Source organism: Pelobates fuscus, chromosome 4 (genome assembly GCF_036172605.1).
Source record: "Pelobates fuscus isolate aPelFus1 chromosome 4, aPelFus1.pri, whole genome shotgun sequence".
Classification (NCBI taxonomy): Eukaryota; Metazoa; Chordata; class Amphibia; order Anura; family Pelobatidae; genus Pelobates; species Pelobates fuscus.
In genome coordinates this window covers 7,280,903-7,293,629 of record NC_086320.1, presented here as the reverse complement: position 1 = coordinate 7,293,629, position 12,727 = coordinate 7,280,903, and the positions used below count along the sequence as shown (strand labels likewise).

General features: G+C 43.4%; 1 protein-coding gene across 1 annotated transcript in view; it reads right to left on the bottom strand.

Moving 5' to 3' along the window:
• The window catches only part of EPPK1 (epiplakin 1), a 46,431-nt gene extending 36,661 nt beyond the window's left edge, over window positions 1–9,770 (bottom strand). Inside the window, exon 1 of the mRNA XM_063450941.1 lies at window positions 9,720–9,770. The gene's annotated coding sequence lies outside the window, so the exon portion shown is untranslated. The remainder of the gene's footprint in view (window positions 1–9,719) is intronic.
• Between the last annotated feature and the right edge of the window lie 2,957 nt (window positions 9,771–12,727).

The following is a 12,727-nucleotide window of genomic DNA, read 5'->3' as shown; positions in this document are numbered from 1 at the left end:
AGCCGTACAATGCCGGGGTTACTGTGTGTAATATAATGCCGGGGTTACTGTGTGTAATATAAAGCCGTACAATGCCGGGGTTACTGTGTGTAATATAAAGCTGTGCAATGTCGGGGTTACTGTGTGTAATATAAAGCTGTACAATGCCGGGGTTACTGTGTGTAATATAAAGCTGTACAATGCCGGGGTTACTGTGTGTAATATAAAGCTGTGCAATGCCAGGGTTACTGTGTGTAATATAAAGCCGTACAATGCCGGGGTTACTGTGTGTAATATAAAGCCGTACAATGCCGGGGTTACTGTGTGTAATATAAAGCCATACAATGCTGGGGTTACTGTGTGTAATATAAAGCCATACAATGCCGGGGTTACTGTGTGTAATATAAAGCTGTACAATGCCGGGGTTACTGTGTGTAATATAAAGCTGTGCAATGCCGGGGTTACTGTGTGTAATATAAAGCTGTACAATGCCGGGGTTACTGTGTGTAATATAAAGCCGGGGTTACTGTGTGTAATATAAAGCCGTACAATGCCGGGTTACTGTGTGTAATATAAAGCTGTACAATGTCGGGGTTACTGTGTGTAATATAAAGCCGTACAATGCCGGGTTACTGTGTGTAATATAAAGCTGTACAATGCCGGGGTTACTGTGTGTAATATAAAGCCGTACAATGCCGGGGTTACTGTGTGTAATATAAAGCTGTGCAATGCCGGGGTTACTGTGTGTAATATAAAGCTGTACAATGTCGGGGTTACTGTGTGTAATATAAAGCCGTACAATGCCGGGGTTACTGTGTGTAATATAAAGCTGTGCAATGTCGGGGTTACTGTGTGTAATATAAAGCTGTGCAATGTCGGGGTTACTGTGTGTAATATAAAGCCGTACAATGCCGGGGTTACTGTGTGTAATATAAAGCTGTGCAATGTCGGGGTTACTGTGTGTAATATAAAGCTGTGCAATGTCGGGGTTACTGTGTGTAATATAAAGCTGTGCAATGCCAGGGTTACTGTGTGTAATATAAAGCCGTACAATGCCGGGGTTACTGTGTGTAATATAAAGCTGTACAATGCCGGGGTTACTGTGTGTAATATAAAGCCGGGGTTACTGTGTGTAATATAAAGCCGTACAATGCCGGGTTACTGTGTGTAATATAAAGCTGTACAATGCCGGGGTTACTGTGTGTAATATAAAGCTGTGCAATGCCGGGGTTACTGTGTGTAATATAAAGCTGTGCAATGTCGGGGTTACTGTGTGTAATATAAAGCTGTGCAATGCCGGGGTTACTGTGTGTAATATAAAGCCGTACAATGCCGGGGTTACTGTGTGTAATATAAAGCTGTACAATGTCGGGGTTACTGTGTGTAATATAAAGCTGTGCAATGCCGGGGTTACTGTGTGTAATATAAAGCTGTACAATGCCGGGGTTACTGTGTGTAATATAATGCCGGGGTTACTGTGTGTAATATAAAGCTGTACAATGTCGGGGTTACTGTGTGTAATATAAAGCTGTGCAATGCCGGGGTTACTGTGTGTAATATAAAGCTGTACAATGCCGGGGTTACTGTGTGTAATATAATGCCGGGGTTACTGTGTGTAATATAAAGCTGTGCAATGCCGGGGTTACTGTGTGTAATATAAAGCGGTGCAATGTCGGGGTTACTGTGTGTAATATAAAGCTGTACAATGTCGGGGTTACTGTGTGTAATATAAAGCCATACAATGCTGGGGTTACTGTGTGTAATATAAAGCCGTACAATGCCGGGGTTACTGTGTGTAATATAAAGCTGTGCAATGTCGGGGTTACTGTGTGTAATATAAAGCTGTGCAATGCCAGGGTTACTGTGTGTAATATAAAGCCGTACAATGCCGGGGTTACTGTGTGTAATATAAAGCTGTACAATGCCGGGGTTACTGTGTGTAATATAAAGCCGGGGTTACTGTGTGTAATATAAAGCCGTACAATGCCGGGTTACTGTGTGTAATATAAAGCTGTACAATGCCGGGGTTACTGTGTGTAATATAAAGCTGTGCAATGCCGGGGTTACTGTGTGTAATATAAAGCTGTGCAATGTCGGGGTTACTGTGTGTAATATAAAGCCGTACAATGCCGGGGTTACTGTGTGTAATATAAAGCTGTACAATGTCGGGGTTACTGTGTGTAATATAAAGCTGTGCAATGCCGGGGTTACTGTGTGTAATATAAAGCTGTACAATGCCGGGGTTACTGTGTGTAATATAATGCCGGGGTTACTGTGTGTAATATAAAGCCGTACAATGCCGGGTTACTGTGTGTAATATAAAGCTGTACAATGCCGGGGTTACTGTGTGTAATATAAAGCTGTGCAATGCCGGGGTTACTGTGTGTAATATAAAGCTGTGCAATGTCGGGGTTACTGTGTGTAATATAAAGCTGTGCAATGCCGGGGTTACTGTGTGTAATATAAAGCCGTACAATGCCGGGGTTACTGTGTGTAATATAAAGCTGTACAATGTCGGGGTTACTGTGTGTAATATAAAGCTGTGCAATGCCGGGGTTACTGTGTGTAATATAAAGCTGTACAATGCCGGGGTTACTGTGTGTAATATAAAGCTGTGCAATGCCGGGGTTACTGTGTGTAATATAAAGCTGTGCAATGCCGGGGTTACTGTGTGTAATATAAAGCTGTGCAATGCCGGGGTTACTGTGTGTAATATAAAGCCGTACAATGCCGGGGTTACTGTGTGTAATATAAAGCTGTACAATGCCGGGGTTACTGTGTGTAATATAAAGCCGTACAATGCCGGGGTTACTGTGTGTAATATAAAGCTGTACAATGCCGGGGTTACTGTGTGTAATATAAAGCTGTACAATGCCGGGGTTACTGTGTGTAATATAAAGCCGTACAATGCCGGGGTTACTGTGTGTAATATAAAGCTGTACAATGCCGGGGTTACTGTGTGTAATATAAAGCTGTACAATGCCGGGGTTACTGTGTGTAATATAATGCCGGGGTTACTGTGTGTAATATAAAGCTGTACAATGCCGGGGTTACTGTGTGTAATATAAAGCTGTACAATGCCGGGGTTACTGTGTGTAATATAAAGCCGTACAATGCCGGGGTTACTGTGTGTAATATAAAGCCGTACAATGCCGGGGTTACTGTGTGTAATATAAAGCTGTACAATTCCAGGGTTACTGTGTGTAATATAAAGCTGTACAATTCCAGGGTTACTGTGTGTAATATAATGCCGGGGTTACTGTGTGTAATATAAAGCCGTACAATGCCGGGGTTACTGTGTGTAATATAAAGCTGTACAATGTCGGGGTTACTGTGTGTAATATAATGCCGGGGTTACTGTGTGTAATATAAAGCTGTACAATGCCGGGTTACTGTGTGTAATATAAAGCTGTACAATGCCGGGGTTACTGTGTGTAATATAAAGCTGTACAATGCCGGGTTACTGTGTGTAATATAAAGCTGTACAATGCCGGGGTTACTGTGTGTAATATAAAGCTGTACAATGCCGGGGTTACTGTGTGTAATATAAAGCTGTGCAATGTCGGGGTTACTGTGTGTAATATAAAGCTGTGCAATGTCGGGGTTACTGTGTGTAATATAAAGCTGTGCAATGTCGGGGTTACTGTGTGTAATATAAAGCTGTGCAATGTCGGGGTTACTGTGTGTAATATAAAGCCGTACAATGTCGGGGTTACTGTGTGTAATATAAAGCTGTGCAATGCCGGGGTTACTGTGTGTAATATAAAGCGGTGCAATGTCGGGGTTACTGTGTGTAATATAAAGCTGTACAATGTCGGGGTTACTGTGTGTAATATAAAGCTGTGCAATGCCAGGGTTACTGTGTGTAATATAAAGCTGTACAATGCCGGGGTTACTGTGTGTAATATAAAGCTGTACAATGCCGGGGTTACTGTGTGTAATATAAAGCCGTACAATGCCGGGGTTACTGTGTGTAATATAAAGCTGTACAATGCCGGGGTTATTGTGTGTAATATAAAGCTGTACAATGCCGGGTTACTGTGTGTAATATAAAGCTGTACAATGTCGGGGTTACTGTGTGTAATATAAAGCTGTGCAATGCCGGGGTTACTGTGTGTAATATAAAGCTGTACAATGCCGGGTTACTGTGTGTAATATAAAGCTGTACAATGCCGGGGTTACTGTGTGTAATATAAAGCCGTACAATGCCGGGGTTACTGTGTGTAATATAAAGCTGTACAATGCCGGGGTTACTGTGTGTAATATAAAGCCGTACAATGCCGGGGTTACTGTGTGTAATATAAAGCTGTACAATGCCGGGTTACTGTGTGTAATATAAAGCTGTACAATGCCGGGGTTACTGTGTGTAATATAAAGCCGTACAATGCCGGGGTTACTGTGTGTAATATAAAGCCGTACAATGCCGGGTTACTGTGTGTAATATAAAGCTGTGCAATGCCAGGGTTACTGTGTGTAATATAAAGCCGTACAATGCCGGGGTTACTGTGTGTAATATAAAGCTGTGCAATGTCGGGGTTACTGTGTGTAATATAAAGCTGTGCAATGTCGGGGTTACTGTGTGTAATATAAAGCTGTGCAATGCCGGGGTTACTGTGTGTAATATAAAGCTGTACAATGTCGGGGTTACTGTGTGTAATATAAAGCTGTACAATGCCGGGGTTACTGTGTGTAATATAAAGCTGTACAATGTCGGGGTTACTGTGTGTAATATAAAGCCGTACAATGCCGGGGTTACTGTGTGTAATATAAAGCTGTGCAATGTCGGGGTTACTGTGTGTAATATAAAGCTGTACAATGCCGGGGTTACTGTGTGTAATATAAAGCTGTACAATGTCGGGGTTACTGTGTGTAATATAAAGCCGTACAATGCCGGGGTTACTGTGTGTAATATAAAGCTGTGCAATGTCGGGGTTACTGTGTGTAATATAAAGCTGTGCAATGCCGGGGTTACTGTGTGTAATATAAAGCTGTGCAATGCCGGGGTTACTGTGTGTAATATAAAGCTGTGCAATGCCGGGGTTACTGTGTGTAATATAAAGCCGTACAATGCCGGGTTACTGTGTGTAATATAAAGCTGTGCAATGCCGGGGTTACTGTGTGTAATATAAAGCGGTGCAATGTCGGGGTTACTGTGTGTAATATAAAGCTGTACAATGTCGGGGTTACTGTGTGTAATATAAAGCTGTACAATGCCGGGGTTACTGTGTGTAATATAAAGCTGTACAATGCCGGGGTTACTGTGTGTAATATAAAGCTGTACAATGCCGGGGTTACTGTGTGTAATATAAAGCTGTACAATGCCGGGTTACTGCGTGTAATATAAAGCTGTACAATGTCGGGGTTACTGTGTGTAATATAAAGCTGTGCAATGCCGGGGTTACTGTGTGTAATATAAAGCCGTACAATGCCGGGGTTACTGTGTGTAATATAAAGCTGTACAATTCCAGGGTTACTGTGTGTAATATAAAGCTGTACAATGTCGGGGTTACTGTGTGTAATATAAAGCTGTACAATGCCGGGGTTACTGTGTGTAATATAAAGCTGTACAATTCCGGGGTTACTGTGTGTAATATAAAGCTGTACAATTCCGGGGTTACTGTGTGTAATATAATGCCGGGGATAGTGTGTGTAATATAAAGCTATAAATATAAATATCATAATAATAATAATAAAGTTGTACAGCTCTGCCCTGGAGATGTAGAGATTTTTGGTCTGGTTATTATTCTGCTAAGAGCGAGGACCTTGCGGCACCGTACCCGGGGTTGCGCAGTGAGAAGGGCTAGGTGTCCGCATTCTAACCACACACTTATAGACAGGCCAGTGACAAGCCCAGGAGCTCACACAGTAACACTCAATGACCCCCACTTCCGAGGCCCTGCGGAGAGTTCAGCGGGACCACACTGAGTTCAGCTGCGGCTGTGAAGTGATGAGATTAGAGAGGATGAATGGGGAGGATTTACGATGACATATTGAGTTTAATGAATATTCGCTGACATCTGTATGTATTCCTTAATATGTAACCACAACAGAGCCGATAATCGCACCTAATTTACTGTAATCCGTGCCAGCAGACAGTCAAACAGGATCTCCACCTCGCAACCTTTTAGCATTAATCTTAATCTAGGCAACAAAACTGACAGTGATTGCCAAGCTCCTCCACCAAAGGTCGTTCCCACCTGATAACAAGCAGGAAAGTCCTAGCTGTTCGCCTCGAAATTAATGTCACCAAGTGGGGCAATCAGCAGAACATTCCATTGGCTGCCATTGTACAGCGCTACGGAATTTGCTGGCGCTATATAAATAATAAAATAATAATAATTGAGAACTTTGCCACAAATGACTTCTTTGTACAGAACCTCATAGTGCCCATGGGTGGCGGGTATTCTCTATGTAGGGCTGGGTACAGGTTTGTACGTGTAAATTGGACACAAAATAATTCTGTCTGTCCAATAGCAGAACGTGCAATACTTCGTTAATTTGCATCCAAATGACCCGGACAAGGCAGGAATTCCTTCACTAAGGACTAACCCTGATTCGGGTCAGATTGGATTTGCAGGAATGTCCTTGTTCTGGTTAAATGACGGAACCTCCCTCCCGTCTACATCTCGCTAATTACACAGCGAACACTATAAATATTTTCACCTTCACAGAACATCATACGTTATTACAACATAACACATAACATTGCGCAATATATTCTGTGCTGCCTGCAATAGTTGGAATAGATTCATCTGTCCGTTCAGACTGTATTCCCCCATTTGGCTAACCTTTGTACATCAGTCCACAGAATAGAATTCTGCCGGCTTTAACCCTTAATAATCTGTGTGATATAAAGACCGTCAGTATATTTATCTGGAGGGGAGAGAATACAAACACACAACTGTGTACACTGGGGGTCTCCCAAAATATCAACTAAATTATGAACTGCGGGGAAAAGACAAGACAATGGCACATTTTAACCCCTTAAGGACACGACGTGTGTGACATGTCATGATTCCCTTTTATTCCAGGAGTTTGGTCCTTAAGGGGTTAAACCACAAAAGCTGAATTTGATAAGCGCTCTGTTTATCCAACACTGGTATTTCTGTCTCTTTTAATTCACTAATTATTGATCATTCTTTGGGCTCAGAAACGCCAGCTAATTTGGGAAAGCCGTTTTTTGTGAATCGGACTGTTATTAGACCGATGATTGGATCTCCATTTATTTATTAAATCATTTCTGTTCCCAGACCTGATACAGCAGATTTCATTCAATAATTCCCATATTTACCCTTAACGAATAACTCGTCGATATAGAGGGATTTACCAACCATGTTCCAGGAGGTGATACACAATACTACTATATAATGCAGTTGGTTTATAGAATAAAGCGATAATGGTTCACATTGTACAGTGAGTGAATGGGGGGTACAGAAGATATCCCAACACTGGCTAACACTGAAACTCCAGCTCTTACAAACTACATTTCCCATGATGCTTAGAGAGTGAGTATGAACTGAGTGGCACTTCGAGAGTTAATCTAAACATAGTGGCTGCCTACCCCCATCACTCCCCATTCCAGTTAAACCTGACTTTCTAATAACCCCCAACCCCACCCGGTGTGTGTGTACACAGAGAATGGCAGGCAGAAGGAATACCCCCAGGCAGACAGGTAGAGGGAGAGAGGGAGGGAGGGAGAGCAGCCCAGTGTGATATACATTGAGTGTATGTGGGAGGAAGACTAATTGAGACAGTAATCAAACAATGAGGTAATGTGACAACTGGGGAGAGGGGAACCAGGGTGCGAGGTTTGAGGGAGTGAGGGTTAATGTGTGGGGAGCGAGAGTGAGTGTGAGTGAGGTACATAATAATGTATGGGGAGTGAGGGTGAGTGTATAGGGGTGAGTGGGGCTGGAGAGAATATGAGTGTATGGGGAGTGAGTGTGAGTGAGGTTGGAGTGAGTGTGAGTGTATGGGGAATGGGGATGGAGAGAGTGTGAGTGTATGAGGTGTGAGTGAGGTTGGAGTGATTGTGAGTGTATGGGGATGGAGAGAATATGAGTGTATTGCGAGTGAGTGTGAGTGAGGTTGGAGTGAGTGTGAGTGTATGGGGATGGAGAGAGTGTGAGTGTATGGGGCGTGATTGTGAGTGACTTGGAAGTAATTATGAGTGTATGGGAAGAGCGTGTGAGTAAAATGCACATTTAATCACAGGTAGATTTCCTATACCAATGTTGATAAAAATATAGACGTGAAACGCGTTTGGGGTCACTCTGGCATCCTCCCAATGTGAAGATATGTTAAGTCTCGGGAATGTTGGAATTTTTACATTGTACTCTGGTGGATTTACATTGTACTATTCCTATTATCTGGCACAGCGAGGAATGCACCTACCGGAGTGCGGTGTACAAACTTTATCTCTCCTGTTTGATGGATCTCAGAAATAGAACCACCAGCACCGGGGATTTCACGAAGCGCGGGAGTCTTATATATAAATCCCTGATACACTGACTGGGGCAGCGCTCACCGTGTTGTATGCATTGAGTGTGAGCGATCACTAGACTCGTACACTGCAGGAAATTCTGATTCACCCCCAAAATATTGAGTCTGGTTCCATCCATGCGATCAATTCCGGAAAAAAACTATTTTAAAAAATGGAAATGGTGCGACAATGCGGCTGTTCGGTACTCCTTAATATATACATAATATAAATAATAATAGTATAAATATTCGGTATATACTTTGCAGAACACTGATAGGAGCATCTTCTATCTTCTACCCAGTATTTATACATTTATTAAATATGTGATATATGAATATAGAGTTTTTAAACTTCCTCCTTTTTATCTTTTATTGGTTAATTCTGTGATTAAAATCAACATTTAGTGACTGTCCCCAAACCATCTTTTTTATTTTTTTTTGGAGCCACTGATGGAACTCCGAATCACAGAGTTATATAACTGGTCGCTTAGCGCCCATAATACGCACGAATAGAGATCTGTTTGAAACTGAAGCAGTTTAGCAGTCACTCAGCACTGCCACTCAGACCTCACTTCCCATAATAAACACAACCAGTCACACCCTAATAACACAGAATCATCCCATTAAAAACCCGTGCTGCCCCAAATCCAAAATCCCCCACTAATAACCCGTGCTCCCCCAAATCCAAAATCCCCCACTAATAACCCGTGCTCCCCCAAATCCAAAATCCCCCACTAATAACCCGTGCTCCCCCAAATCCAAAATCCCCCACTAATAACCCGTGCTCCCCCAAATCCAAAATCCCCCACTAATAACCCGTGCTCCCCCAAATCCAAAATCCCCCACTAATAACCCGTGCTCCCCCAAATCCAAAATCCCCCACTAATAATCTGTGATCCCCCAAATCACCCACTAATAATCTGTGCTCCCCCTAATCCCCCACTAATAATCTGTGCTCCCCACATTCAAAATCCCCCATTTATAATCTATGCTCCCCCAAATCCAAAATCCCCCACTAATAATCTGTGCTCCCCCAAATCCAAAATCCCCCATTTATGATCTGTGCTCCCCCAAATCCAAAATCCCCCACTAATAATCTGTGCTGCCCCAAATCCAAAATCCCCCATTAATAATCTGTGCCCCCCACATTCAGACTCCCCCATTAATAATCTGTGCCCCCCGCATTCAGAATCCCCCATTAATAATCTGTGCCCCCCACATTCAGACTCCCCATATATACATTGTATCCTCTGACTTACCTGTTGATGTCTTCACTCAGTGAGTGCACTCAGTTCGTGTCCCAGATCCCCGGTCTCTCTGCTGAGACTGACAAACACAATGAGACAGTGATTATTTAAAGGGCCAATAGCTCAGCCCTCCCTCTGCCGGGAGCCCCATCCCTGCCAGGGGCCACACCCTGCCCGGACTGCACAGGTGAGTATAAATACCTTGCCAGTCTGTGTATAGTGACACTCAGTGGGGGTTAACTCTTTACAGGCTCCCAGCTATCTGTCCTGTTCCAGATCCCAAATGTTACCAAATTCTACAAATAATGTATAAGTACCCTGTACCCTGTACCCTACAAGTGTGAGCAATTCTAATAATCCCTGCAAATCAAGGTGGGCAATTCTAGTAATCCCTGCAAATCAGGGTGGGCAATTCTAATAATCCCTGCAAATCAGGGTGGGCAATTCTAATAATCCCTGCAAACCAGGGTGGGAAATTCTAATAATCCCTGCAAATCAGGGTGGGCAATTCTAATAATCCCTGCAAATCAGGGTGGGCAATTCTAATAATCCCTGCAAATCAGGGTGGGCAATTCTAATAATCCCTGCAAATCAGGGTGGGCAATTCTAATAATCCCTGCAAACCAGGGTGGGCAATTCTAATAATCCCTGCAAATCAGGGTGGGCAATTCTAATAATCCCTGCAAATCAGGGTGGGCAATTCTAATAATCCCTGCAAACCAGGGTGGGCAATTCTAATAATCCCTGCAAATCAGGGTGGGCAATTCTAATAATCCCTGCAAATCAGGGTGGGCAATTCTAATAATCCCTGCAAATCAGGGTGGGCAATTCTAATAATCCCTGCAAATCAGGGTGGGCAATTCTAATAATCCCTGCAAATCAGGGTGGGCAATTCTAATAATCCCTGCAAGGCAGGGTGGGCAATTCTAATAATCCCTGCAAGGCAGGGTGGGCAATTCTAATAATCCCTGCAAATCAGGGTGGGCAATTCTAATAATCCCTGCAAATCAGGGTGGGCAATTCTAATAATCCCTGCAAATCAGGGTGGGCAATTCTAATAATCCCTGCAAACCAGGGTGGGAAATTCTAATAATCCCTGCAAACCAGGGTGGGCAATTCTAATAATCCCTGCAAACCAGGGTGGGCAATTCTAATAATCCCTGCAAATCAAGGTGGGCAATTCTAATAATCCCTGCAAATCAAGGTGGGCAATTCTAATAATCCCTGCAAGGCAGGGTGGGCAATTCTAATAATCCCTGCAAACCAGGGTGGGCAATTCTAATAATCCCTGCAAGGCAGGGTGGGCAATTCTAATAATCCCTGCAAGGCAGGGTGGGCAGTTCTAATAAACCCTGCAAACCAGGGTGGGCAGTTCTAATAATCCCTACAAGGCAGGGTGGGCAATTCTAATAATCCCTGCAAATCAGGGTGGGAAATTCTAATAATCCCTGCAAATCAGGGTGGGCAATTCTAATAATCCCTGCAAATCAAGGTGGGCAATTCTAATAATCCCTGCAAGGCAGGGTGGGCAATTCTAATAATCCCTGCAAACCAGGGTGGGCAATTCTAATAATCCCTGCAAGGCAGGGTGGGCAATTCTAATAATCCCTGCAAGGCAGGGTGGGCAGTTCTAATAAACCCTGCAAACCAGGGTGGGCAGTTCTAATAATCCCTGCAAGGCAGGGTGGGCAATTCTAATAATCCCTGCAAATCAGGGTGGGCAATTCTAATAATCCCTGCAAATCAGGGTGGGCAATTCTAATAATCCCTGCAAATCAGGGTGGGCAATTCTAATAATCCCTGCAAACCAGGGTGGGCAATTCTAATAATCCCTGCAAATCAGGGTGGGCAATTCTAATAATCCCTGCAAATCAGGGTGGGCAATTCTAATAATCCCTGCAAACCAGGGTGGGCAATTCTAATAATCCCTGCAAATCAGGGTGGGCAATTCTAATAATCCCTGCAAATCAGGGTGGGCAATTCTAATAATCCCTGCAAATCAGGGTGGGCAATTCTAATAATCCCTGCAAACCAGGGTGGGCAATTCTAATAATCCCTGCAAATCAAGGTGGGCAATTCTAATAATCCCTGCAAGGCAGGGTGGGCAATTCTAATAATCCCTGCAAATCAGGATGGGCAATTCTAATAATCCCTGCAAATCAGGGTGGGCAATTCTAATAATCCCTGCAAATCAGGGTGGGAAATTCTAATAATCCCTGCAAACCAGGGTGGGCAATTCTAATAATCCCTGCAAATCAGGGTGGGCAATTCTAATAATCCCTGCAAATCAGGGTGGGCAATTCTAATAATCCCTGCAAATCAGGGTGGGCAATTCTAATAATCCCTGCAAGGCAGGGTGGGCAATTCTAATAATCCCTGCAAATCAGGGTGGGCAATTCTAATAATCCCTGCAAATCAGGGTGGGCAATTCTAATAATCCCTGCAAATCAGGGTGGGCAATTCTAATAATCCCTGCAAACCAGGGTGGGAAATTCTAATAATCCCTGCAAACCAGGGTGGGCAATTCTAATAATCCCTGCAAACCAGGGTGGGCAATTCTAATAATCCCTGCAAATCAAGGTGGGCAATTCTAATAATCCCTGCAAATCAGGGTGGGCAATTCTAATAATCCCTGCAAATCAAGGTGGGCAATTCTAATAATCCCTGCAAGGCAGGGTGGGCAATTCTAATAATCCCTGCAAACCAGGGTGGGCAATTCTAATAATCCCTGCAAGGCAGGGTGGGCAATTCTAATAATCCCTGCAAGGCAGGGTGGGCAGTTCTAATAAACCCTGCAAACCAGGGTGGGCAGTTCTAATAATCCCTACAAGGCAGGGTGGGCAATTCTAATAATCCCTGCAAATCAGGGTGGGAAATTCTAATAATCCCTGCAAACCAGGGTGGGCAATTCTAATAATCCCTGCAAATCAGGGTGGGCAATTCTAATAATCCCTGCAAATCAGGGTGGGCAATTCTAATAATCCCTGCAAATCAGGGTGGGCAATTCTAATAATCCCTGC